General features: G+C 37.7%; 1 protein-coding gene and 1 non-coding gene across 17 annotated transcripts in view; one reads left to right on the top strand and one right to left on the bottom strand.

Moving 5' to 3' along the window:
- The window catches only part of EIF4G3 (eukaryotic translation initiation factor 4 gamma 3), a 377,718-nt gene that overhangs the window by 57,935 nt on the left and 293,268 nt on the right, over window positions 1-26,515 (top strand). Inside the window, exon 1 of one of the 16 annotated variants that reach the window (XM_064363406.1) lies at window positions 25,183-25,199. The exons of the other annotated variants lie outside the window; for them this stretch is intronic. The gene's annotated coding sequence lies outside the window, so the exon portion shown is untranslated. Of the gene's footprint in view, window positions 1-25,182; window positions 25,200-26,515 lie in introns of those variants that run through there. 16 annotated transcript variants of the gene reach the window in all.
- LOC135269587 (5S ribosomal RNA) lies at window positions 24,386-24,504 on the bottom strand. Its single transcript, XR_010337840.1, has one exon. It is a non-coding gene; the product is annotated as a 5S ribosomal RNA (ribosomal RNA).

The raw sequence follows: 26,515 nt of genomic DNA, 5'->3' as shown, positions 1-26,515 counted from the left end.
TTTTAAGATAAATTTTTGGCCCAAATGCTCTGATCTGTTAATACTTTTTTTTTTTTTTTAAACCATCTCACTCTGTTACCATGCTGGAATGCAGTGGTGTGATGTTGACTCACTGTAATCTTCACCTCCTAGTTTCAAGCAATTCTTGTGCGTCAGCCTTCTGAGTAGCTTGGGCTACAGGTACATGTCACCACAGTCAGCTAATTTTTTGTATTTTTAGTAGATACAGGGTTTTGCCATGTTGGCCAGGCTGGTCTTGAACTCCTGGCCTCAAGTGATCTTCCCACCTTGGCCTCTCAAAGTACTCGGATTACATAGACGTGAACCATCACACCCACCCTCTGATCTACTTTAGTTTGAAGTATTGAAGGCATCACTTCTTTTTTTTTGATGAACTCTTTTTCCCATGGTGTTATGTCTTGTATTATTTAAGCCTACCACTGTCTCAGAGTCATTGTGCGCTAGGGCAGATTAAGAAAATTGGAGATCCTTTTGTGACTAGATAGATGTCTCACAACTTTTAAATATTTTGATAATTTACCATTAAGAGAGAATGACAATGATAATGAAGACACAAGAGGAAAAGCCTGGCCGTCAAGCTGTATAGCAGTTTTCCAGAAGCTTTTACTTTTAATTGGGATCAGATTATATTACCCTTGCATTCTTGTTCCAACCATGTGATTTTGCCTGAGTACATGATTTTAGCATGTCTCTAGCTTCTTTAGACATCATGATTCCTGTCTTGCTTGAGTCTGAATCTGTATAGCTTAAAACAGCATTATTACTAGTAAAAGTGCAATTATACATCATTGACATGTGTAATACAAACTGGCAGAGTAAGACCCCAGCTGATATGTTAAATGCATTGAAAAGGAGTTTTTCACACATTTGAATTGCATTATTTTCTTACATGAAAGTGCTCAATATTACTGGTTTGGGCTCTAATACTTGAATTGTAGTTGAACTTGAATTCACCCAAACTGAAAAATCTTGTTTGTCCTGTTCTGTATCGGTGTGCTAACTGCTGAAGCTATTAAAACATTAGGTGTGTGAAAGCATATGGAGATGCTTTATTTAAAGGAGATAAGGAGATGTTTATTTAAAAGGCATCAAGTTTAAATTTGCAACTAATTTTCTAATATATGTGCAAAAGTAATTCTCCTTTTCTCTTACCTTGTAATTTATAAAAATCAACAGAAAAATAAATTACATGGTTTGAATTGGTCATTTAGTTTTTTGGTTTTCCAATATATGGGAGGATGGAAATTATTTGACTTCTTGCTTCTGTTCATGTGATTTTGCTCTTAGTAATACAATTTATTCTTTGGTATAAAGGAGTTTTCATATTTTGAAAAATGCCCATCTGAGGGTTAGCATGGTATGAAGGTAATTAGTCAAAATACTATATTGAGAGCTCATCTGAACTCTTTCATATTCAAATGTGTCATTGTTTAAGCAGAGATCTCTCTTGCCCTAACATTTATTGTTTATATATACACGAATTCATTCCAGAGGGGGAATTAGAGGATGGTGTCTATAGACTGTTGGGACTGGAGCTAAGGTGACCTGGGTTCAGTCTGTGTTGTGACTCTCACCAGGTGTGTGAACCTGGGAAAACCACCTAACTTCTTTGTTGCTTAGCTTCCTAATAGGCTTATTATTAAGCCCGTTACCTTGTAAGGTAACCTATCTTACAAGGTGTTTTGAATCTTCAAGGTTGGAAGGCATTGAAATGTGTATAATAGCCAATGTACACATATATGTTGTAGTTAAGATCCATTGTAAAGGAACCAGAAGGTTTCCCTCCCATTTTTGTAGATTGTTTCTTTCTTTCTTTTTTTTTTTTGAGAGGAGTCTCGTGTAGCTGTGTGACCTTCAATAGGTTATTTCTCTTGAGTCTTTTTTTCCTTGTTATTTTAGTCAGACATTCATTTTATAAGATTATCTCCCAGCACTCTTTCAAATTTCTGATTCTGTAATTTTTTTATACCCATTTCAACTGCAAAGATGGGATTCATTAGTTCTTTTTTTTTTTTTGAGACGGAGTCTTGCTCTGTCGCCCAGGCTAGAGTGCAGTGGTGCAATCTTGGCTCACTGCACCTTCTGCCTCCTGGGTTCAAGCGATTCTCCTGCCTCAGCCTCCTGAGTAGCTGGAATTACAGGTGCCCGCCACCGTGCCTGGCTAACTTTTGTATTTTTAGTATAGATGAGGTTTCACCATCTTGGCCAGACTGGTCTGGAACTGCTGATCTCATGATCCACTCTCCTTGGCCTCCTAAAGTGCCGAGATTACAGGTGTGAGCCACCGTGCCTGGCCCAGTAGTTGTTAAAGTAGTGTTATAAACAAAATTTTTAAAAACTCGATAGCCCTTCAGAATAATCTTCAATTATTAAAATGTATTTTTTTGCAATCTAATTTGTCTTACAAGCAAATTCTAATATAGCTCTGCATAAAGTCAGCCATACACATACTTTAAAATCTCAGTCATGGAGTTGGATTTTTTAAAAAGAAATTTCCAGTAATGAGGATATATTAACTTTATACATGTATTTTTTAAAGAAAATCAGCATTTCTTCTCTCTCTCTCTCCTTTTTTTTTTTTTTTTTTTTAAAATAGAGTTTGGTTCTCAGTATGTTGCCTAGGATGGAGTGCAGTGGCTATTCACAGGTATGATCCTGGTGCACCTATAGCTGGGACTATAGGCATGTGCCACTGTGCCCAGCTCTCAGCATTTCTATTTCTTTTTTTTTTTTCCTCTTGGGATGGAGTCTCACTCTGTCACCCAGACTGGAGTGTGGTGTCATGATCTTGGCTCACTGTAACCGCTGCCTCCCAAGTACAAGTGATTCTCCTTCATTAGGCTCCCAAGTAGCTGGGATTACAGGCACCCATCACTACACCCAGCTGATTTTTGTATTTTTAGTAGAGACAGGGTTTTACCATGTTGGCCAGACTGGTCTTGAACTCCTGACCTCGGTAATCTGCCTGCCTCTGCCTCCCAAAGTGATGGGGTTACAGGTGTCAGCCACTGTGCCCGACCTGCATTTCTATTTCTAATTTTAATACTAGAGAATGAACCTTTTCTTTCTTTAGAACCTCAAAGGAAAGGATGTCTTGGGCTACCTGTAGCTTCACAGATATCACACAGTGGGTTATCAACCAAATCTCATCAAACTGTGACAGTTTCTTTCATTAATTTCATTTTAGTTGGTTAAGTTATGGCAATGAGGGAAATAGTTATGATCCACACTCTGAGGGTTTACTAGTATACTGAAATACGGAGGTCTCTGGTTATGAACCTGTATTACTTGTTCATATGTGAAGTGCTTAATGAGACAGTGAACTGTTAACTTCATAGAGAACTATGTTTGGTTATGTAGACTTTGAAAAATACCTAAACAAAATAATGAAATTTCTTAATAACTTTTCTATTGTCTTCTCATAAAAGGAATGGGATTATCATTGCTGGAATCCAAATTGCAAGCCAAAAGACTTTATGTCCTCTGTAGATTTCTCAGTGAACTAGTTTGCAAGGGCCAGTGTGAAATAAAAATGCAATTCCTGGAATTTTGTTTAAGAGTAAAGTGAAATGTAGTATAAGTAGGGCACAAGAGTCCTTTTTTTGGCTGGTCTGTATTGAACAAAGACCTAGTAGCTGCATGCTTGGAAAGCTTTCCTGTGTCCATGCGGTTTTCATCCTTATTGTAGCCAGGCAGCTGAGGAGATATCCCCTAAAGAGACAGAACTCCCCATCCTCCCACTTCTTCCGCTTTTATTTATTTATTTTTTATGATATACTGGGACACTGAAAGGCCTTCCATTGACCAGAAAGACAAAGAGTGCTTTCATACTTAGGGTTTAGCCATACCCAGTGTACAGGGCTTTTGTTAGGGCTTGCACTAGTTCTTTCTCTCTCACCTCCCTCAGTCTCAGTATTCATACTTTGCAGCAGCAGCTTTATCATTTTGAGAATTTTATCTCCTTAGTTAAAAATAAATAGTTGCAAAAGAAAAGTCAGTTTCTTATAATGAACAATGCAAAGCAAAGCTTTTCTTGTGTTTAATATGGATAAATAAAGTACACTATTATAGCTAGCTGAGTACCACACTGCTTGTCTTGTTGAAATTACTCTGTCATTTAAAAAGTACAGTTAAAATAAGTATTAGTTTGTGTGTGACTGTATCTCATCTAACTCTTGGTGCCTGCTATCATTCATGAAATATAAGAATCTTTTACCGGTATCAGGTGGTTTTGAAATTACTTAACAGTTTTTGTGTTTTATTAGATATGATGAAGTGGAGAATTTAGACAGTTATGTGGATTTAGACAATTATGTGCCTTTGACCTCAGTTCAGACAGATGTATCTCCTTAAGATTAACCTTGTTAGTATTGTCTTTGTCCTTTACCTTTCTTATATAGAAGTTAACGATTAAGATGAAATAAACAAGTTATTTTTAAATAGATGTTACATCTGAATATGTAGGCTTTATCAGATAGAACTGGATTATATTTTACAATTTTATTTCCAATTTGCAAGAGGTCTCTTGTCATTTTTTAATGCAAGTGATTAATCTTTTAATAAAAATTTTTTTTTTTTTTTTTTTTTTGAGGCGGAGTTTCGCTCTTGATACCCAGGCTGGAGTGCAATGGCGCAATCTCGGCTCACCGCAACCTCCGCCTCCTGGGTTCAGGCAATTCTCCTGCCTCAGCCTCCTGAGTAGCTGGGATTACAGGCACGCGCCACCGTGCCCAGCTAATTTTTTGTATTAGTAGAGACGGGGTTTCACCATGTTGACCAGGATGGTCTCGATCTCTTGACTTCGTGATCCACCTGCCTCGACCTCCCAAAGTGCTGGGATTATAGGCTTGAGCCACCGCGCCCGGCCAATAAAAAATTTAATGCATATGGAAAATTATAAAGAACAATATAACAGATACTTGTGTGCCTGCCACCCATCTTTGTTGTATCTGCATTTTTAAAACAAGATTTTGGAGGATTTTGTCAACCCTGATGTCTTAATCTGTGTCTTATTTATGATTATTTTATTTTCTCATTTGTCTCATGTTTCCCTCCTAGACAAGTCATTTGTTAAGAAAAACCTATTGAGTACCCTTTATGTTGTATGGTTTCTGCTGGAAAACATCAAATAGAACTTTCAAAATTATATTTAACTATGAATATTAAACAAGCTTATATACTACATTTTTAGATATTAAAGCTTGGTTATCATATATTCTAAGAAGGGGTAATGTATTACACATGGTGAAAATTTATTCAAGTATGTTATAAATTGTATAAATACAGGATTGAAGTCTGAGAGAAATTATCTATTATTCTGTCATTAATTCAGCTGCTATTGAAGTATTATACCTCATTTTGACCTTTATTATTAGACAGTTGCTCTTAGAGGTCTTAATAGTAGCAGTGGTTTATTATATGCCTACCATATACATGCCACTGGGTATCCTTTAAATTGTGTGGGCACAGTGGCTCACAACTTTGGAAGGCTGAGGCAAGAGGATCGCCTAAGGCCAGGAATTCTAGACCAACCTGGGTAACATAGTGAGACTCCTGTCTCTACAAAAATTTTTTTAAAAATTAGCTTGGAATGTTGGTACCCACCTGTATTCCTAGATACTTGGGAGACTGAGGCAGGAAGATCGCTTGAGCCCAGAAGTTCACGGGTGCAGTGAGCTATGATTGTGCCATTGAATCGTAGCCTGGGCAACAGAAGGACACCCTGTTTCTTCAAAAGAAAAAAAAAAATTTTAATAAATCATCTCATTTAACTCTATATCAGCTCTCTGAAGTGGTACATACTTTTTTTCCCTTTATTTTGCAGGTGATGAAATCTTATACAGGCACATCTCATTTTATTTCACTTCAGTCTATTTCACTTCACAGATAACTTTTTTTTTCCCTAACAAATTGAAGGTTTGTGGCAACTGAATGAAGCAAATCTTTTGGCACCATTTTTAACAGCATGTGCTCACTTCATGTCTCTTTATAATTCTTGGTTTTCTTTGATCTTACTATTGTAATTGTTTTGGAGTACCATGCTCAGGTAATATGGCAAACTTAATAAAAAATACTGTGTGCTGATTGTTCCACTGAAAGACCATTCCCCTGTATCTCCCCATGGGCCTTCCTCTTTCCTGACATATGACAATATTGAAAATTAGGCCAGTAACCCTGCAGTGGCCTCTAAGGGACATGTGGAAGGAAGGGTTACATGTCTCACTTTAAATTAGTAGCTAGAAATGATTAAGCTTTGCAAGGAAGGTGTTAGCCAAGTTGTGAATGCAAAGGAAAACCTTTTGCAGGAAATTAAAAGTGCTGCTCCAGTGAACACATAAGATTATAGTAAGATACATTTTGCCCTTATTTGTATACATTTTCACCAGTTGTGAAAACGTAAACTGTAATTGTAAATAATTTTTTTTTTTTTCATAGAGACAGGGTCTCACCATATTGCCCAGGCTGGTCTAGAACTCCTGGCCTTAAGCAATGCTCTTTCCTTAGCCTCTCAAAGTGCTAGGATTATAAGCATAAGCAAAGTGAATTGCACAATTGATTTACTGCTGGCATCTTAGCACAAATCAAGGTAGTGGTACGAAACCGTACTAATAATAATGATTGGGCTCTTGCGCAACATGCACTCTCAAAACAGACAGAACACCAGTTTTACTTAATGTCTTTGATGAAACAGCAAAAAAAATTTTGTTTTATTAAGTGTTGGTCTTTGAGTATACATCTTCTTAATATTCTGTGTGATAAAATGAGAAGCACACATAAAGCAGTTTTGTTGCATAATTGTCCAATAATGGTCTTAATGAAGAAGACTTGTGTCAGTGAGTGGCAGGCTCAAATAGCGGCTTTTTTCAGGCATCACCATTTTGAAATGATAAACTGGTTATTTATGCTTGGATATTTACAAGATACAGTATCAGAAAATAGTTGATTGTACTTGTCATTTCATGGAAAACAGTTTTCAATGATAAAATTACAGCTTTCATGGGCCAAGTGCGGTGGTTCATGCCTGTAATTCCAGGACTTTGGGAGGCCGAGGTGGGCGGATCATGAGGTCAAGAGATTGAGACCATCCTGGCCAACATGGTGAAACCCTGTCTTTACTAAAAATAAAAAAATTAGCTGGGCATGGTGGTGTGCGCCTGTAGTCCTAGCTACTCGGGACACTTAGGCAGGAGAATCGCTTAAACCCGGGACATGGAGGTTGCAGTAAGTTGAGATCACACCACTGCACTCCAGCCTGGTGACAGAGCAAGACTTCGTCTCAAAAAAAAAATACAGCTTTCAAGTGAAAATTAGAATTTGGGGCACTTGTAACCACCACTGTGAATTTGACAACTTTCCAATACTTAATAGACTTTTCTGATGAGATCAGTAGAGCTATAAACAGATAAGATTAAAAAAGAAATTGAGACAGGCTTTCACTGTTTACTCTGGCTGGAGTGCAGTGGTGCGATCACGGCTCACTGCAGCCTCGACCTCCTGGGCTCAGATAAGCTTCCCACTTCAGCCTCCCGAGTAGCTGGGCATAAAGGTGTGTGCCATCACATCCAGCTAATTTTTTATATTTTTTGTAGAGACAAGGTTTGCCATGTTGCCCAGGATAATCTCAAACTCCTAGGCTAAAGGAATCAACCTGCCTCAGCCTCCCAAAGTACGGGGATTACAAGTCATGAACCACCTTGCCTGGCCCAGATAAGATTTTTGATGTTCTGTAATGAAATGTGTCAAGGAAGACTTGTATTAGTGCATCAGTATTTTTCAGGTGACCAATGCATGATATTACAAAATCGTGGACAGATGAAAGATATATTTAAAATGTAGTACAGATCAATTGATTTTAATGTAACAGCATATGAGAAGTTCATTCATTTGGTTTTAGATTAGAAATTGCACCTAAGGTTTAAAAACTAGCACTCATTGAATTTTGGTGTAATTAAAAATATATGCCCATTATTTAGGAAAGAGTATTAAAATACTGCTTTTTCCTGGTGTGAGACCAGGTTTTTTCCACAGACTTCAAAATAACATGTAACAGATTGAATGCAGAAGCACATGTCAGAATTTATTCTTCTGTCAGAATCCACTTGATAGAATTAAAAAAAAATTTGTCGAGGAGCAGTGGCTCACACCTGTAATCCCAGCACTTTGGGAGGCTGAGGTGGGCGAATAATGGATCAGGAGTTTGAGACCAGACTGGCCAACCTGGTGAAACCCCATCTCTACTGAAAATACAAAAATTAGCTGGATATGGTGGTGGGTGCCTGTAATCCCAGATAAGGAAGACTGAGGCAGGAGAATCGCTTGAACTGAGAGGTGGAGGTTGCAGTGAGCCAAGATTGTGCCACTGCACTACAGTCTGGGTGACGGAGCAAGACTGTATCTCAAAAAAATTCATTCAGCCTGTGAAATCTGACTAAAAAAAAGAAAAGAATTTAGCTGGTCTACCACACATGAAAGTGATTTGCAAAAAATATACAATGCTACTCTTCTCCCAACTTAAAAAAAAAAAAAGTGACACTTTTTTTTTTTTTTTTTTTTGAGACAAGGTCTCACTCTGTTAGCCAGGCTGGAGTGGTGCAGTGGCACAATCATAGTTCACTGCAGCTTCGACCTCCTGGGCTTAAGCCATTCAGCCTCTTGAGTAGCTGGGACTACAGGTGCATACCACAATGCCCAGCCTATATGGCTATCCTTAAGAATAAAAAAAAGAAAGCCTGGACATGGTGGCTCTTACCTGTAATCCCAGCACTTTGGGAGGCCAGGCAGGCGGATCACCTGAGGTCAGGAGTTCGAGACCAGCCTGATCAATATGATGAAACCTTGTCTCTACTAAAAATGCAAAAATTAGCTGGGCCTGGTGGCATGTGCCTATAATCCCAGCTGCTTGGAAGGCTGAGACAGAAGAATTGCTTGAACCTGGGAGGCAGAGGTTGCAGTCAGCTGAGATTTGCCATTGCATTGCAGGCTGGGCAACGAGAGTGAAACTCTTGTCTCAGAAAAAAAAAAACTACAAAAAAAAACAGCTTAGGCCAGGCATAGTGGCTTACACCTGGCCCTTTGGGAAGCTGAGGAGGGAAGAGTGCTTGAGCCTGGGAGGCAGAGGTTGCAATGAGCCAAGATCGTAAAATTGCACTCCAGCCTGGGTGACAGAGTGAGACTGTCTCAAAACAAACATCACTTACGTTAACATACAGTTGGCTTATTATTATCCTAGAATAAGTTAATATTTTATTTTTCCTTAGTTTTGATTTCTAATTTGGCAGATACAGATCGAAGTAACCTGTTTAAGCAAAAGCTGTTTATGTTTCTTGGTATTTCTTACATGTAAAGGAATTCTAAGACCATAAAGTTTAGATACACTGAATTAGGCCATTCCAGCTGTTTCTTAAGCTTGGTTATCTTAATGAGACAAAGAGAGAAATAAACTTTTTCTGTTATAACTTATTTACTTGCTGTAATTATTAGGGATTATATCAAGCATATCACATGTTATTTAATTTTCACTACAACTGTGTGAAGTGAAAGGACTGTTAATATTCCTGTTTACATATAAGAAAATTGGGGCTCAAAAAATAACGTGTCTCCACCACAAGTAGTAAGTGGTGGAGTCTGAATATGAATTAGGAACCTTGACATCAGAGTTTACATTTTTAATCATATAACATGTTTGCCATAGTGGTCTGCTTTTTTCTTAGATTTAATGTCACTGTTAGCAAATGTATCTAAGATGACATTTAGTTATAATCTCATAATTCTGTGAAACATCTGCTATCATTTATGAGCAAACTGAGGTGTGGTGAGATGAAGTGACTTTCCCATTTTAGGAAGTACAGGGATCAAGATTCAAAGTAAGACTTTCTTTTTCCTTTTTTCTTTCTTTTTACAGATTCTCACTCTGTCGCCTAGCCTGGAGTGCAGTGGTGTCGTGATTTTGGCTCACTGCAACCTCTGCCTCTGGGGTTTAAGTGATTCTCCTTGCCTCAGCCTCCCAAGTGGCTGGGACTACAGGCATGCGCCACCATGCCTGGTGAATTTTCTTTTTTTATTTGAGGCAGAGTTTTGCTCTGTCACCAGGGCTGGAGTGCAGTGGTGCCATCTGGGCTCACTGCAACCTTCACCTCCCGGGTTCAAACGATTCTCCTGCCTCAGCCTTCCAAATAGCTGGGATTATAGGGATGTGCCATCACATCCAGCTAATTTTGTAATTTTAGTAGAGATGGGGTTTCTACATGTTGGTCAGTCTGGTCTTGAACTCCCTACGTCAGGTGATCCACCTGCCTTGGCCTACCAAAGTGCTGGGATTATAGGCGTGAGCCACTGTGCCCGGTCCCGGCTAACTTTTTTTGTATTTTGAGTAGAGACTGGGGTTTTACCATGTTGACCAGACTGGTCTTGAACTCCTGACTTCAGGCTACATCCCACCTTGACATACCAAAGTGCTGGGATTACAGGTGTGAGCCACCACGCCTGGCCCGTAAGACCTTATTTTTTCTAAAAGTGAAGACTTTTCATTTTATCAGCTGTCTCCCAAGCAACATGAGTGGGTAGAGAAAAATGGAGGAGTCAGGATTTACTTCTCTATGCATTTTTTTCCCTTCCCCTTTTTCTGTATACATCAGGTGTCTCACCTGAACATGGGTCACCTGGGTTGTTGTTACCTCTCTTACCTGACTAATCTGTGGTGACTGTAGCTGGATAGACTGGCCAGAAGAGAGGGAGGATTTTCATTTTAGGACTTTGATTTGATGTTTGAGGCAATGTCTGTACTGTTTTGGGAGATACTGGTTTGCCTTTGGTACCATGTTTGTTTGTTTGTTTGTTTGTTTCTAGTCATCACATAAGAAAATGATCTTTTTGGTCATTCAGACCAAGACCTATTAGTAATCCCTACCTTAAAATCTTTTACCAGTACAAAAGCAAAGCAGGCATTTGGGTTCTAATCAGCTTTGGAACTAAATTGCTTCTGTAGATTCTTCAACGAGCAGAATGGGAGGACCATTCTTCTTGGGTCTCCAAGGCTTGGGAGGGCCGAGGTGGGCAGATCACCTGAGGTTAGGAGTTCGAGACCAGCCTGGCCAACTTGGCGAAACCCTGTCTACTAAAAATACAAAAATTAGCCGGGCATGGTGGCAGTCACCTATAGTCCCAGCTATTCGAGAGGCTGAGGCAGGAGAATCACTTGAACCAGGAGGCAAAGGTTGCAGTGAACAGAGATCGAACCACTGCACTCCAGCCTGGGCAACAGAGTGAGACTTCATCTCAAAATCTTCCCATGGCTGTGGCGCTCACCTCGAGGAGACAGAGTGACTGTCTAGGCTCTTAGTGGAAATGTCATATCCATCTCACTGAACTCCTTACTTACCCTTCCCCTCTGAACTGCAACCTCTTGCCTCAGTCTTCTGACTAGTTAGGTCTACAAGTGCATAGTACTATGCCTGGCTAAATTTTGTGTTTTTGGTAGAAATGGGGTTTTGCCATGTCAGCCAGGCTGATCTGGAACTTCTGTCCTCAAGTGATCCACCCGCCTTGAATCCCAAGTACTGGGATTACAGGCATGAGCCACCCTGCCTGGCAGAGACTATTTTATTTTTTTGGAGATGAATTCTCACTCTGTCGCCCATTCTGGAGTGCAGTGGCATGATCTCGGCTCACTGCAACCTCTGCTTCCTGGGTTCAAGCAATTCTTCTGTCTCAGCCTCCCGAGTAACTGGGATTACAGGTGTGCACCACCACGCCTGGCTAATTTTTTTTTGTATTTTTAGTAGAGACAGGGTTTCACCATATTGACCAGGCTGGTCTCGAACTTCTGACCTTAATGATCCACCCGCCTCAGCCTCCCAAAGTGCTGGGATTATAGGTGTGAGCCACTGCACCCAGCCAAGACTGTTATTTTTTATTTAGGGAAGGTTTCATGGTGTGGAGTATAAAAATAGGTTCAGTTGGAGGGATGTTATGTACAGTGGTAATTGAAATCACAGGGTTTGTACTTAGTGGTAAAAACATTTGATTGTCCGTTGATGACTATAATGTTTTTCATGAAGATTGGTCTGATAATAGTATACTGTATGAATTTAATTGGAAGAAATTCCAGTTAGGAAAATCTAAGCAGCTACTGCAAATAGGCTACAAGAGAAGAAAAAAATATCCGAGTTGGAGTGGTGGTCATGGCCTTGGGAAATAGAAGATAAGGGTGGATTTTAGAAAAATTAAAAAGGAAATTGAGTGAATTTGAGGGCTAAAATTGTATACTGGCCATTAGCTTTCAAATTAGTTAATAATTGGACTGTTTAAAAAGAGTATACAATTAATAAACCAACTATGTTAAGTAACATTTTTTATTTAAAAAATAGTCATAATTTTTTTAATTTAGGGAATAGAATGGTATTGTTGTATAATTTTTGCAAATCTCATTAATATCTTGTGCAATAGAAAACCAGCTGAATTCTTTTATGTAGTATAAAGGCCAATTTTAACAAGTAGATTTTTTTCTTGAATTAAAAAAATTGTAGTATAGCTCATTAATATATAACATATTTGCTTTTAGATAGAATTGTTATATAATATTGATCTCTGCAGAGATTGATAAGAATATGATTTGGCCCTGGAACAAAGTTGGAAACTTAGTAATGGGAGAGTGGTTGGGATATTTTGTACACAGTGGTGTACTGGTGTGAGGGATGGTTGATTCTGAAGCTGCATAGGGTCAAAATTACTTTTGAAAACCTTTTTAAAGCAGTCATATCAGACATACTGTACTGCGTCTTGTAAGTCTGGTACACTCAGTTTTTTTTTTTTTTTTTTCAGTTTATATTTCTTCCTTGTTTGAGCACAGGATAATTCACTGTTATTTAGAGGCCAGATTGTATAGCAAATTATGTATTACACATTATCACACTTAAGATCTTGATAACTAAAGAAATTAGTTGGTTTAGATCTCAAGTCTTATGCTGACTCTGGAGCATATGCTCCTTGAGTGGGAAGACAGGAGTTGGCACTGTTGACATTTCTCTGTATCTCTCTTCCCCTCTGCCTTTCCCATGTCGTGGTTGAGTTTGTTTAAGTGTAGGAATTGTGCAGGATTATGGGACTCTATATATATACAAATACATAACCCATATACATGCACTTTGTATTATATGTATGTGTATATATATATAATCAGAAATTAAACAACACTATTAATTTCCATGGCATCAATTCTAAAAGGAATGTTTCTTCAAATGTTATAGAAACGAGTTAAATTTGAATTAAAAATAATTTGTTAAGTTTACATAGCCTCACTATCTTGAACTACTTCCTTCTCCTTCCAGTTAAGTTGCGCAGTAACTGTTATGGTATCAGTGTAGACACATTATACTTATTTATACAAGTAAAAAGAGTATTTCTGATAACTTTTATCTTCACCAGGCCTATGATATGCATCTTTTAACTTAGCGATTTAAAATCACATATTAAAACCATAATATTTGTAGTTTTTTGGCAGACGATAAAAAATTCAAACATGATAAAAGGGTGTCTACATTGAAAAGTTAAGTCTCCTAATATTCATATCCCTAATTCCCTTTCTCAGGGGGTTGTCAGTTTTTCTTTTTTTTGAGGCAGGATCTTGCTCTGTTGCCCAGACTGGAGTGCAGTGGCGTGATCTTGGCTTACTGCAACCCCCACCTCCTGGGTTCAAGCAATTCTCCTACCTCACCTCCTGAGTTGCTGGGATTACATGTGTGCGTCACCACACCCAGCTAATTTATGTATCTTTAGTAGAAATGAGGTTTTGTCATGTTGGCCAGGCTGGTCTTAAGCTCCTGGCCTCAAGTGATCTGGCCGCCTCCGCCTCCCAAAGTGCTGGGATTACAGGTGTGAGCCACTGCGTCTGGCCTATAATGAACATTTTTTAGGCTTATCACGTATCTAGAATTCTATACAACTTTAGTGGTTTCTTTTTAAGAGAAACCATATGTAATTTTCTTTGTTATAGGCAGTAGCTCTTGAGACTCTAGGTTGCCTACTTAAGCGTTTTCACAAGATTTATCTTTATGTTTGATTAGCAAAACTAGAAAGTATCCAGCATCCTATTGGACTTAGTTATCAGCTTAGAGGGAAGCCTCTACCTTAGCCTGACTTGGAGATGTAATGGTCTGGAACTTTCATGTGAGCAGAATGGGATATTGAGAGAGAGGTAAATCAGTAAGGTAGAAGAGGAGCAGCTTTCTTGATTAAATGTTCACAATCTGATGGCATTGTTTTATTTGAAGCATTATATAATTTTAGAATTTTTATATACCTATCAACACTTGAATATTTTATGTACCAAAATATATTAGAACTGACGATAAGTTTCTTCTTACTAAAATATCACTTGATGTGCTGGGCATGGTGGCTCACACCTGTAGTCTCACGCTTATAATCCCAGCACATTCGGAGGCTAAAACAGGTGGATCATTTGGGGGTCAGAAGTTCGAGACCGGCCTCGCCAACATGGTGAAACCTTGTCCTACTAAAAACACAAAAATTAGCTGGGTGTAGTGGTAGGGGCTTGCAGTCCCAGCTACTCAGGAGGCTGAGGTAGAATTGCTTGAACCTGGGAGGCAAAGGTTGCAGTGAACTGAGATCATGCCATCGCACTCCAGCCTGGGTGACAACAACGAAACTCCATCTCAAAAATAAATAAATAAATAAATAAAATAACACTTGCTCTTTTATGCCACAATGTTCTATTACATTGGCGTGGATGAGGAAAAGTTAATCTGTTAAGTGATAGATGTTAGTATTTAGATATTAGTCTTGAATTTAACAGTAGTCATTGATTGCATGTCAGATAACAAATGAATTCCTTTGACTTGGGGAGCACTATCATTTTAAAGATAGGAGAGAGTTACTGGTATGTTTTGTGTTGTAATTTTAAGTAGTTCTCTTCTGTGCCCCTTTTGTTGTTTTTTGAGTTTTTTTCTTTTTTTGAGACAAAGTCTTGCTCTGTCTCCAGGATGGAATGCAGTGAGCTTTGATCGTAGTGGTATAATCATAGCACAGTGTAGCTACAACCTCCTAGGCCCAAGCAATCCTCCTGCCTCTGCTGAGTAGCTGGGACTACAGGCATGCAATAGCATGCCTGGCTAATTTTTAAGTTTCTTTGTAGAGATGGGTCTCACTTTGTTGCCCAGACTGGTCTTGAACTCCTGGGCTCAAGCCTTCCTCCCACCTTGGCCTACCAAAGTGCAGGGATTACAGACATGAACCACTGTACTCAGCCCTTTTTCTAAATATTTATGTTTCTGACTTTTACCACTCACATTTATTTTAAAGTTACTTTTTAAAAGCTGGCTATCTTTGAGAAGTGGCATTTGATTGTTCAAAACATTTTTTTTTTTGGTAGACTCTTAAATTTGGACTTATGATACTGTATAAGTACTGATTACATTGTGCTGAAATTTATGGAAGAAAGTGAGTATGCCCCTTCTACATAAAAACATACACAGAATGTGCTGAAAAGCTTTCTATTTGAAGATGTTTTTATTATAACATGCTTTCCTTTCGTATTTTTATTTTCAAATGAAATGCTGCTGAATGTTGTAAGAAAGAAAACATCTTTAATGAGAATTGGGTGTATCTAGAATGAGAAATGGAAATACTGCCTGTAGAATTTTTATACCTCAGAAAAAATTAAGTAAAGTAACATTGACTTCATGTGGGTATGTATCTTAAGAAATTATGTTTAGAGTTTTGATAATTTGTAGGATTTTTTTCCTTAGGGCATTTTAATTGAATTTAGAAAGTAAATTATAAAGGATGTAAAAGTTTGTATTCTTCTTGTTAATGTTGTAACCAAAAACTAAAGATAATGTAGTTCACTTTTTTGCTTAGTGATCCAAAATTTTATTTTGTTTATTCATTGCTATTCACTTGGAGATCCTACTGTCTTGGTTGGCTCTGCGTGTGGTGAGATTGACTTGTAGAATGCTTTTCTTTTTTTTTTTTTACTTTGGTTTAATGATGCATGTACATGCCATCTAGAAGACAAGGTAAGGTTCTACATTTAGTTACATTATTGACAACTGCTTGCTGTGGAAATCTTGCCATAATGCTTCCTTCTGTGGGCAGTTTTTTTTTGTTGTTGTTGTTTTTTGATGAGAACAATTTAGCTTCCCTAAAGCTTGTTCTGTGAACCTCAGTAAGTGAAAATCTGTTTGTTTGTTTTTTTAAAAAAAAAGGTTGGGGGAGGGAGTAGGATTCCTTGTTAAAAACATTTTGGGAAACATTTTATATCCTCCCTGTTGGAGATTCACAACATACATTAACATATTAAAGACTCTTAAATGTATGCTTAATTGATTTTCAACAAAGGTGCCATGGTAATTCAATAGGGAAAGGATAGTCTTCTTTTTTTTTTTTTAAAGAGAAAGAAAAAAAAGAATGAAAGAGAGGAAGAAAAAGGAAGAGAAAGAGGGAGAGAGAATGAGAGTATTGCTTTATTGCCCAGGCTAGAATGCAGTCTAGAAATGGATATTGAAAACCTCTTTTATGCCAATAATTGTGTTTAACAATGGAGACAGGAAGGAATAAGGGAAGAAAATAACAAACAAGCAGCCAACCAATATTTCATTTAAACCTATGAAATGCTATGCAATTACTGAGGAGTGATTTACTTCCAATTATGTAGTTACTTTTGGAATAGGTGTGATGTGGTACTGATAAGAATGTATGTTTTGTGTATTTGAAGTGGAGAGTTCTATAAATGTTTATTAAGTTTACTTGTTCCGTGTCTGAGTTCAAGTCCTGGATATGCTTGTTAATTTTCTGTCTCGTTGATCTGTCTAATATTGACAATGTGATGTTACAGTCTCCCACTATTATTGTGTGGGGGGCTAAGTCTCTTTATAAGTCATTAAGAACTTGTCTTATGTATCTGGGTGCTCCTGTATTAGGTGCGTATATATTTAGGATCGTTAGCTCTTCTTGTTGCATTGATCCTTTTACCATTATGTGATGTCCTTCTTTGCCTCTTTTGATCTTTGTTGCTTTAAAGTCTATTTTATCAGAGGCAAGAATTGCAACTCCTGCTTTTATTTATTTATTTATTTTTGCTCTCCGTTTGGTTGGTTAATCTTCTTCCATCCCTTTGTTTTGAGTCTTTGTGTATCGTTGCATGTGAGATGGGTCTAGATGCAGCATACCGATGGGTTTTGGCTTTTTATCCAGTTTAAATAATAATATATATGAGTTTAATACTGCCATTTGATGCTAGCTGACTGTTTTGCCCATTAGTTGATGTAAATTCTTCATTATGTTGATGCTGTTTACTTTTTGATACATTTTTGGAAAGGCTGATACTGGTTGTTCCTTTATATGTGTAGTGCTTCTTTCAGAAGCTCTTGTAAAGCAGGCCTGGTGGTAGTGAAATCTCTAAGTATTTGCTTGTTCGCAAAAGATTTTATTTTTCCTTCACTTGTAAAGCTTAGTTTGGCTGGATATGAAATTCTGGGTTGAAAGTTCTTTTCTTTAAGGATGTTGAATATTGGCCCCCACTCTTTTCTGGTTTCTAGGGTTTCTGCTGAGAGATCTGCTGTAAGTCTGACAGGCTTCCCTTTGTGGGTAACCTGACCTTTCTCTCTGGCTGCCCTTAGTATTTTCTCTTTCATTTCAACCCTAATGAATCTGACAATTATGTGCCTTGGTGTTGGTCTTCTTGAGGAGTATCTTTGTGGTGTTCTCTGTATTACCTGGAGTTGAATATTGTCCTGCCTTACTAGGTTGGAAACATTTTCCTGAATAATATCCTGAAGAGTATTTTCCAGCTTGGATTCATTCTCTTCCTCACATTCAGGTACACCTATGAAACGTAGATTAGGTCTTTTCACATAGTCCCATATTTCTTGGAGACTTTGCTCATTCCTTTTTATCCTTTTTTCTCTAATTTGTCTTCTCGTCTTATTTCATTAAGTTGGTCTTCGACCTCTGATATCCTTTCTTCTGCTTGATCAATTCGACTGTTAAAACTTGTGCATACTTCGCGAAGTTCTCGTATTGTGTTTTTCAACTCCATTAATTCACTTATATTCCTCTCTAAATTGTCTATTCTCATTAGCATTTCGTCAAACCTTTTTTCAAAGTTCTTGTTTCTTTGCATTGGGTTAGAACAAGTTCTTTTAATTCACTAGAATGCTTTTCAACTTTTATTGCTTGTGAATTTACAAACAGTGGTAGTGATGAAAAGTGTTTCTAGTGTACTTTGATATCATTAAGAATGATGACTACAGGATGAAGGAAGAGAATTATATTTTCTGAGTGATGGTGGCTGGTATTTTATGTTGCTATTGATATTCATAAGATCATTATTCTTTAAGGGGAAAAATAGATTTAATTGAAAAGTGTTAAGTGGGGGACTTTGGAAAAAAGTTTTGCTAATAAAAGGGGAAATGATTTTTTCCCCATAATTTTCCTTGATAACTGGCATAGTGTGAACAAGTATATTCAATAATCTAGATCTTGCTCCCAAGGACCTACTTTTCCTTGTAATATATTTTATTGTAGCTTTTATTTATTTTATTTTATTTTTATTTTTGAGACAGAGTCTCACTCTGTTTCCCAGACGATAGTGCAGTGGCACAACCTTGGCTCACTGCAACCTCCATCTCCTGGGTTCAAGTCATTTTCAAGTCATTCTCCTGCGTCAGCCTCCTGAGTAGCTGGGATTACAGGTGCCCGCCACCACGCCCGGCTAATATTTGCATTTTTAGTAGAGACTGGGTTTCACTATGTTGGTCAGGCTGGTCTGAAACTCCTGACCTTGTGATTCGCCTGCCTTGGCCTCCCAAAATGCTGGGATTACAGGTGTGAACCACTGCGCCCAACCTTATTGTAGCTTTTCTAAGCTCTAAGGAATGAAGTTAGGAGATCCGTTGGTACTCTTAGGCAATTAAGACTATCTGGGAGAGATGTCTTAAAGGCTGTGTCACCTGGATAATCCAGAGAAAGGAAAACTCATGATTTTTTGGAAATGATATTTATAATATTGAAATACTGCCTAGTATGTGCTAAGCCCATTATAAGCCTTACTTTGTTAAATCTTTCCAGCAATCCCAGAGTATTGATGAGGAAACTGAAGTTTGGAGAGATCACGTCATTTTCCCAAGATAATCTAGCTGGAAAATGAATGTAGGATTCAAATTTTCGTCTTTTCCAGCTTCAAAGTCCATGCCTTCTTAGAGTGCCACTGTTTGTTAGTACTCAGGAATGTGCAACATATTCTAAAAGCAACAGAAATTGTTGATGTTGTCCTGAAATATATGTTTACATTCAGTGACAGATTAAGTTTATAGCCCATGTCATTAAATTTTCATTGTTTCATTTAATAAGAGCCAGAAAGTTCTTGCCCCGAACACATTTTCCTGAAAGATAACTATCTAAGATTAGTTCAAAGTACAGTCTTAGATGAGCTACGTGTATTTGTGTTTTATGTTCTTCGTCATTTAACAGAGAAAGTCAAGTGTTTTGGCATAGACTGGATGCAGACATTAAGGAAGAAACAAAAGCATGTGTCAGTTACAATGGGTGAATAATACAGTATTTTGAAAACATTACTCTGGGCCAGTGTCGTGGCTCAAGCCTGTAATCGTAGCACTTTGGGAGGCTGAGGTGAGCTGATCACCTGAGGTTAGGAGTTCAAGACCCGCCTGGTCAACATGGTGAAATTCTTTCTCTAATAAAAATACAATAAAAGGCTGGGTGCAGTGGCTCATGCTTATAATCCCAGTGCTTGGGAGGCTGAGGTGGGTAGATCACCTCAGGTCAGGAGTTTGAGATCAGCCTGACCAGCATGGTGAAACTCCATCTCTACTAAAAATACAAAAATCAGCAGGGCGTGGTGGCGTGCATCTGTAGTCCCAGCTACTTGGGAGGCTGAGACAGGAGAACTGCTTCAATCTGGGAGGCAGAGATTGCGGTGAGCCACGATTGCGCACTTCCGCCTGGTTTACAAAACAAGACTCCATCTCAAAAAAATAAAAAGAAAAAAAGAAGAAGTAACTCTGAAACCCGTGCTGAATTATAGCATTTAGATGTTGAAATAAGAGCTCCCTGTAGAATATCGGTTACATTTGAATATGGATTTACCTGCTTTGTCATCAAATTATCATTTTAATAAATTTAAAAAAATAGAAGGTATCCTTATGATTGTGTACCTTTATATTTCACTTTAAAGTTTCTACTTTAAAATTTGTTGGCCCTGCGTGGTGGCTCATGCCTGTAATACCAGCACTTTGGAAGGCTTGAGGCAGGTGGATCACTTGAGGTCAGGAGTTCAAGACCAGCCTGGCCAACATGGCGGAACCCTGTCTGTACTAAAAGTACAAAAATGAGCCAGGTGTGGTGGTGCACGCCTGTAATCTGAGCTATTCAGGAGATTGAGTCAAGAGAATTGCTTGAATCTGAGAGGCAAAGGTTGTAGTGAGCCGAGATCACGCCACAGCATGCCAGCCTGGGTGACAGAGTGAGACTTAGTCTCAAAATTAAAAGATGAAATTCTTACTCTTGCAAAGACTACTGGAAAACTTGGATGAAAAATTAAGTTTATAATTAGATTTCAAAATGAGATACATCAGAATCAGCATGATGGGTACAAATGTAATATCTATTATTTACATTCACATGATTGATTACTTGAGTATGAATAAGGTATGGTTTCGTTGGAGTTTTAGGTGAAAGAAAAGATATGCAACATAGTTTATTACCAACAACATGAATTAATAAAGAGAGATAAAAAGTAGAAAAAGCTTTCATAAAGGATTGTACTGATTTTGGAAAAGTGTATTTGTTCCACTTTAATCTGATATGATCACATCTGCCGCTTCATGAGTGGTCAAAGGAAGAGAGAATGTTTCACCTCGAAAAGATTAAAAGGAGACTTGCTAACTGCTTTCAGATATTTGAAGGATTTTCCTATATAGTATGCTAGGTGTATGGAATCCCTGCATTTCATGTCAGATTGATTAGGGCTATGAGCACCTTCTAATTATAATTTGATATATTTTTCATTGATAATTAACCATGATTTTTCACTTTGTGAAGTTATTTTTACCTTTAAACTTTGATCTCTTTTTTATCTGAAAATACACTGACTTATTTCTAGGTACCATAACTAAATCTCTCATTTGGTATATTGACAGTCTTCATTCACTGGTTTAGTATAAGTGTGCTTTGATTTGGGTTTATTGGCTGTGGAAAAGGATATTTACTTGATATTAGTGAAGAGAGAATTTGTCAGGAGTAGTGTCCAAAAGCAGATTGGGCAGTTTCCATCATGTGAGGTCGTTAAGCAAGATTTCAGCGGTGTGGATGATCCTGTATTGCTTTCTTCCTGTCATTGAAAAAGAATGTAGTTTGCCGCACAGGCCCAGCTGTTTTCCCGTGTGGTGCCTATCTTACTATTACTATTGCATAACAGTTCCCTTTGTGTAGATTCACAGGATGAACCACACTACTTTTTTTTTTTTTTTTTTTTTTTTTAAAGAGATGGGATCTCACTATGTTGCTCAGGCTGGAAAGCAGTCTGGCATAATCATAGTGCATTTCATCCTTGAACTTCATGGGCTCAAGGGATCCTTCTGCCTCAGACTCCTGAGTAGTTGGGACCATAGGCATGTGAAACTGTGCTTGGCAAGTCATACTTTTTAAAGTCTGTTGAACCAGATCACGATGATGAGACATTTTGAGTTTATGACTTCTTTCTGCAATATTCTGCGTAATGGGGTGAGAGTGGTAGAACAGATAAGATGCTTGTCTCCCCATGAAGTTCTAATATTATTTTTAAATTACGTACAATAATAATTAATTTTTTGGTAACAACATTATTGAGATATAATTCACATACCACAAAATTCACCCAATTAAATGTACAAATATACAGTTAAATTATATTTAATATCCAGAGTCATGCATACATCACCAAACATTTTGGAATGTTTGGTTTATCTCAAAAAGAAACCCAATATCCTTTAGCAGTCACCCCTTTTCCTCTCACTTCTCCCTTCAGCCTAGGCAACCACTATATCTACTTTCTGTCTCTATGGATTTACCTATTCTGGACATTTCATATAAGCAGAATCACACAGTATATAGTCTTTGGTGATTGGCTTCTTTCACTTACCTTAATGTTTTCATGGTTAATCCATAATGTACATTTGTCAGCACTTTCTTTTTGTTGCCAAATGAAATTCCATTGTATTGATATACCACAATTTATCCATCTAACAATTGGGCATTTATCTCCAGTTTCTTGCTATTATGTATAATGCTGATGTGAACATTCGTGTATAAGTTTTACATGGATATGTGTTTTATTTTTCTGTTGAGTACATACCTACGAGTGAAATTACTGAGCCATAGGTTGACTCTATTGCTCAACCTTTTGAAGAACTGACTATTCATTGATTTTAGGTGTACAGTTTGTACGTTCTGAAAAATGAATGGTTTTTGTAACCTACGTAGAAGATAACAGAAAACTTCCATTTATCCAGTTACATTCCTTTGTGGATAAACTTTCCCCCCAACCTCTAGCCCCTGGCAGGCACTGATCTGTTTTCTATTTCTACAGTTTTGTCATAACTAGCATGCATATAAATGGACTTAAACAGTTTTTTTGAGTCTAGCTTCTCTGCCACTTGCACTCCCTCAGGGACAGCGTCTCACTCTGTTGCCCAGGCAGGAGTGCAGTGAGTCTAGCTTTCTTTTACTTAAAATAATTAGCATTTGAGATTCATTCTCGTCTTTGTGTCTATTAATTGTTAATTCCTTTTAAATATCTACTAGTATTCCATTATATGGATATACCATAGTTTGTTGATTGGCCAGTTGAAAATATTTGCCTCATTTCCGGTTTATTTTGCCTTATGAATGAAACTGTTACAAGCATTTTTGTTCAGGGTTTTGTGTGAATTTAAGTTGTCATATATCTTGGGTAAATACCTATGAGTGGGATTGCTGAGTCATGTGGTTAGTGTATGTTTAGTTTTATAAGAAGCTGCCAAACTCCTTTCCAAAGTGACTATACCATTTTGCACTCAACAATGTGTGAGATTTTCAGTTGTTCCTCATCCTTGTCAGCACTCAGTGTTGTCATTTTTTATGGTTTTAGCTAATGTAACCTGTATAGTGATATCTCATTTTGGTTTTCATTTGCATTTCTTAATTATGTTTCATTAGGGACATAAAGATCCTTTTGAGTCTTTATTGACCATGTGTACCTTTTCTTTGGTTAGGTGTCATTCATTTAAAACTTCTGCCCATTTGAGGCCAGGCGTGGTGGCTCATGCCTGTAGTAATCCCAGCACTTGGCAATGATAAGGCAGGAGGATTGCTTGATTTCAGGAGTTTGGGATGAGCCTGGGCAACATAGTGAGACTTCATCTTTACAAAAAATGAAAGAATTAGCTGGACATAGTGGCACATAACAGTTATGGGTTGAGTTGGTGGGAGGATTGCTTAAGTCTGGGAGATCAAGGCTGTAGTGAGCTAAGATCCTGCAACTGTACTCCAGCCTGGGGTGACAGAGCAAGACCCTGTCTCTCACAACTACAGTAACCACAGCAAACTTTTGCCCATTTGAAAAATATTAGGTGGTTTGTTGTCTTACTGAGTTTTTAGTTTCTGTCCGTCTGTCTGTCTGTCTGTCTGTCTGTCTGTCTGTCTGTCTCACTCTGATTGTCTAGGCTGGAGTATAGTGGCGTGATCTCAGCTCACTGCAGTCTTCACCTCCTGAGCTCAGGTGATTCTCCCTGCTTAACCTCCCAAGAAGTTGGGATTACACGTTCCAGCATTCCTGTCAGGTTTTTGTGTTTTTAGTGGAGATTTTGCCATCTTGTCCAGGCTAGTCCTGAACCCCTGGACTCAAGCACTTCACCTGCCTCAGCCTCCCAAAATGTTGGGATTACAGGCATGAGCCACTGCACTCAGCCTAGTTTTTTATATGTATTCTAAATACAAATCATTTATCTTATTTACCTAAGTTTTACAAGTATTTTCCCCAGTCTGTATCTTATCTCTTTGTTCTTATACCAATGTCTTTTACAGTGGAAATGTTCTTAGTTTTGATGATACTCAGTTTATCAAGTTTCTTCTTTTTAAAAAATATTTTGTAGAGACAAAGTCTTGCTTGCTATGTTGCCCAAGCTGGTCTTAAACTCCTGGACTCAAGTAATCCTCCCACCTCGTCCTCCCGAAGGGCTTGGATTATAGGCATGAGCCACTGTGCCTGGCCCTATCAATTTTTTTTTAATAGATCATGCTTTTGATGTAATATCTGAAAACTTTCCCCCTAATCCAAGATAACAATTTTTTTCCTTTTTTTTTTTTTTTTTAAAGCCTACAGCACCTGTTATTCCCAGGTGGTCTCCCATCCAAGTACTAACCAGGCCCGATCCTGCGTAGCTTCTGAGATCAGACGAGATCGGGCGTGTTCAGGGTGGTATGGCCGTAGACCAGTTGTTTCCTCTTACTGTGTCTTCTAAAAGATCCATAGTTTTCTGACACTAGATCCACACGTTTTGAATTAATTTTTTATAAAGGGTGAGGTATTGGTAAAGAGTTTCATTGTTTTGCATATGGTTTTTCAGTTTTTCCAACACCATTTGTTGAAAAGACTATTTCTCTACTCAATTGCCTTTGTACCTTTGTGAAAAATTGATTCACCACGTTTGCATGGGCCTTCTTCTAGGTTTTATATTCTGTTCATTGATTTGTTTTTATGTCCTTTTGCCAGTACCACACTATCTTATTTTTTAAGTGTTAATTTTAAGTTTTGGATGATTTGTCTAATGCCCTCTTCCTTTTGGTTTTTCAAAGTTAAAAACTTAATTTTTCCTATCATAAAAAAACAGCCACTTTATTTTACCTGAGGTAACATATAGCAATACCTCAAATTCATGAGTTATTCCTTTCTTCCTATCTGGATTGTGAACCACAGTTTGAGATACTGAGGAAGAAGATACATCAAGTTGAGGACGATGTGGATGACTTCGTGTCCTTTTTTCTAGGGATGCATATTGAAAGTGGTTGCATTGCATATAAGCGTGATCATTGGCTGCATCATCTTAGCGCACAGCACGTGTATCAGTGAAAAAAAAGAGTCTCACTCCTTTTACTCCAGAAAGGAAGTACAAAATTGGAAAGATTGAGTATCCTTGATAGAATCTGCACACTATTTGTACAGAATAGAATAATAGTGCCAAACTCAGAAGAATCTCCTCTGCCTATTCCATAGTCATGGTTCTTTTATCTATTTATTTTAAAAGTTTATTCTTTATTGTGGTAAAATATACATAACACAACATTTACTATTTTAATCAATTTTCATTGTACAGATCTGTAGCATTAAGTAACTTCACATTGTGCTGCCATAACCACCATTCATGTTCAAGACTTTAACAAAAATCTTTTCCAACTAATCATGATTATTTTTTAACATAAGTTCCATTACTGAAATTTTTAGCACATTAAAGTTACATTCACTTTTTGAAATTACATTTTAACAGTGTTCTAGCATTTCAGGTCAATGACAAGACCTTAACATTTTTGTAAACCTTATGGTTATACCCATAAAAACTTTCAGCCAGTAGAATAATTTCCAGCAAACCTTGACTTTCTCATATGTGAGTAGCATTCAGTTATTCTTTAAAAGATAGCTTTTAAAATCTGCCAAATGTATGTAGCTCACATATTATCCACACCCATGTCCAGAGAAGTTTGGCATATGAGCATGTTTTATTTTGGTTATTATTAAGGCCATTTGAGTGATTCAGATGTAGGACACAACTGGAATTGCTAACTCCAACTTGGTTATGTTACTGCCATTTCTTTAAGGTGGGCAGTTAAAAAAATTGTATAAATTTTTGGGGGAGAAGTGTAATTTTGTTTCATGGACAGGTTGCTGTAGTGGTGAAGTCAGGATTTTCCGTATGTCCATCACCTGAATAAGTAATTTCTCATCATCTGCCCTATTCTCTTGTGTCTTTGTTTTCTGATATTCCACACTGAGTCTTCATTTTCTGACATTCCACATTGTACCTCCATGTGTATACATTATTTAGATCTCAGTAATAAATGAGAATATGTAGTATTTGTCTTTCTGAGTTGTTTCACATAATGGCTTCCAGTTCCATGTTGCTGCAAAAGACATGACCTCATTTTTTTATGGTTGAATAGTATCCCATTGTGTATATATACCACATTTTCTTTATGCAGTCATCCTCTGATGGATACTTGGGTTAACCTAATTCCACATTTTTGCTATCGTGCAAGGTGGCGATTTTTGAGAAGAGAGGCTTACTTTGTTGCTTTCTGCCCTTGCTTTGTCATGGATTGGTTGTATAGGAATCTGAATTGGGCATTAGAAAACATTTTAAATAATATTAGTTTGTTATAGAACTAAAAATATGAGGGCATTAGGAACTTCATTTGAAACTTGTGAGTATGTCATTCATTTGTGCGTATG

This window comes from Aotus nancymaae, unplaced genomic scaffold, assembly GCF_030222135.1.
Source record: "Aotus nancymaae isolate 86718 unplaced genomic scaffold, 86718_ANA_hifiasm-v0.15.2.pri h1tg000053l, whole genome shotgun sequence".
NCBI lineage: Eukaryota > Metazoa > Chordata > Mammalia > Primates > Aotidae > Aotus > Aotus nancymaae.
The sequence above is the reverse complement of the archived record's forward strand: the minus strand, read 5'-3'. Positions and strand labels throughout refer to the sequence as shown.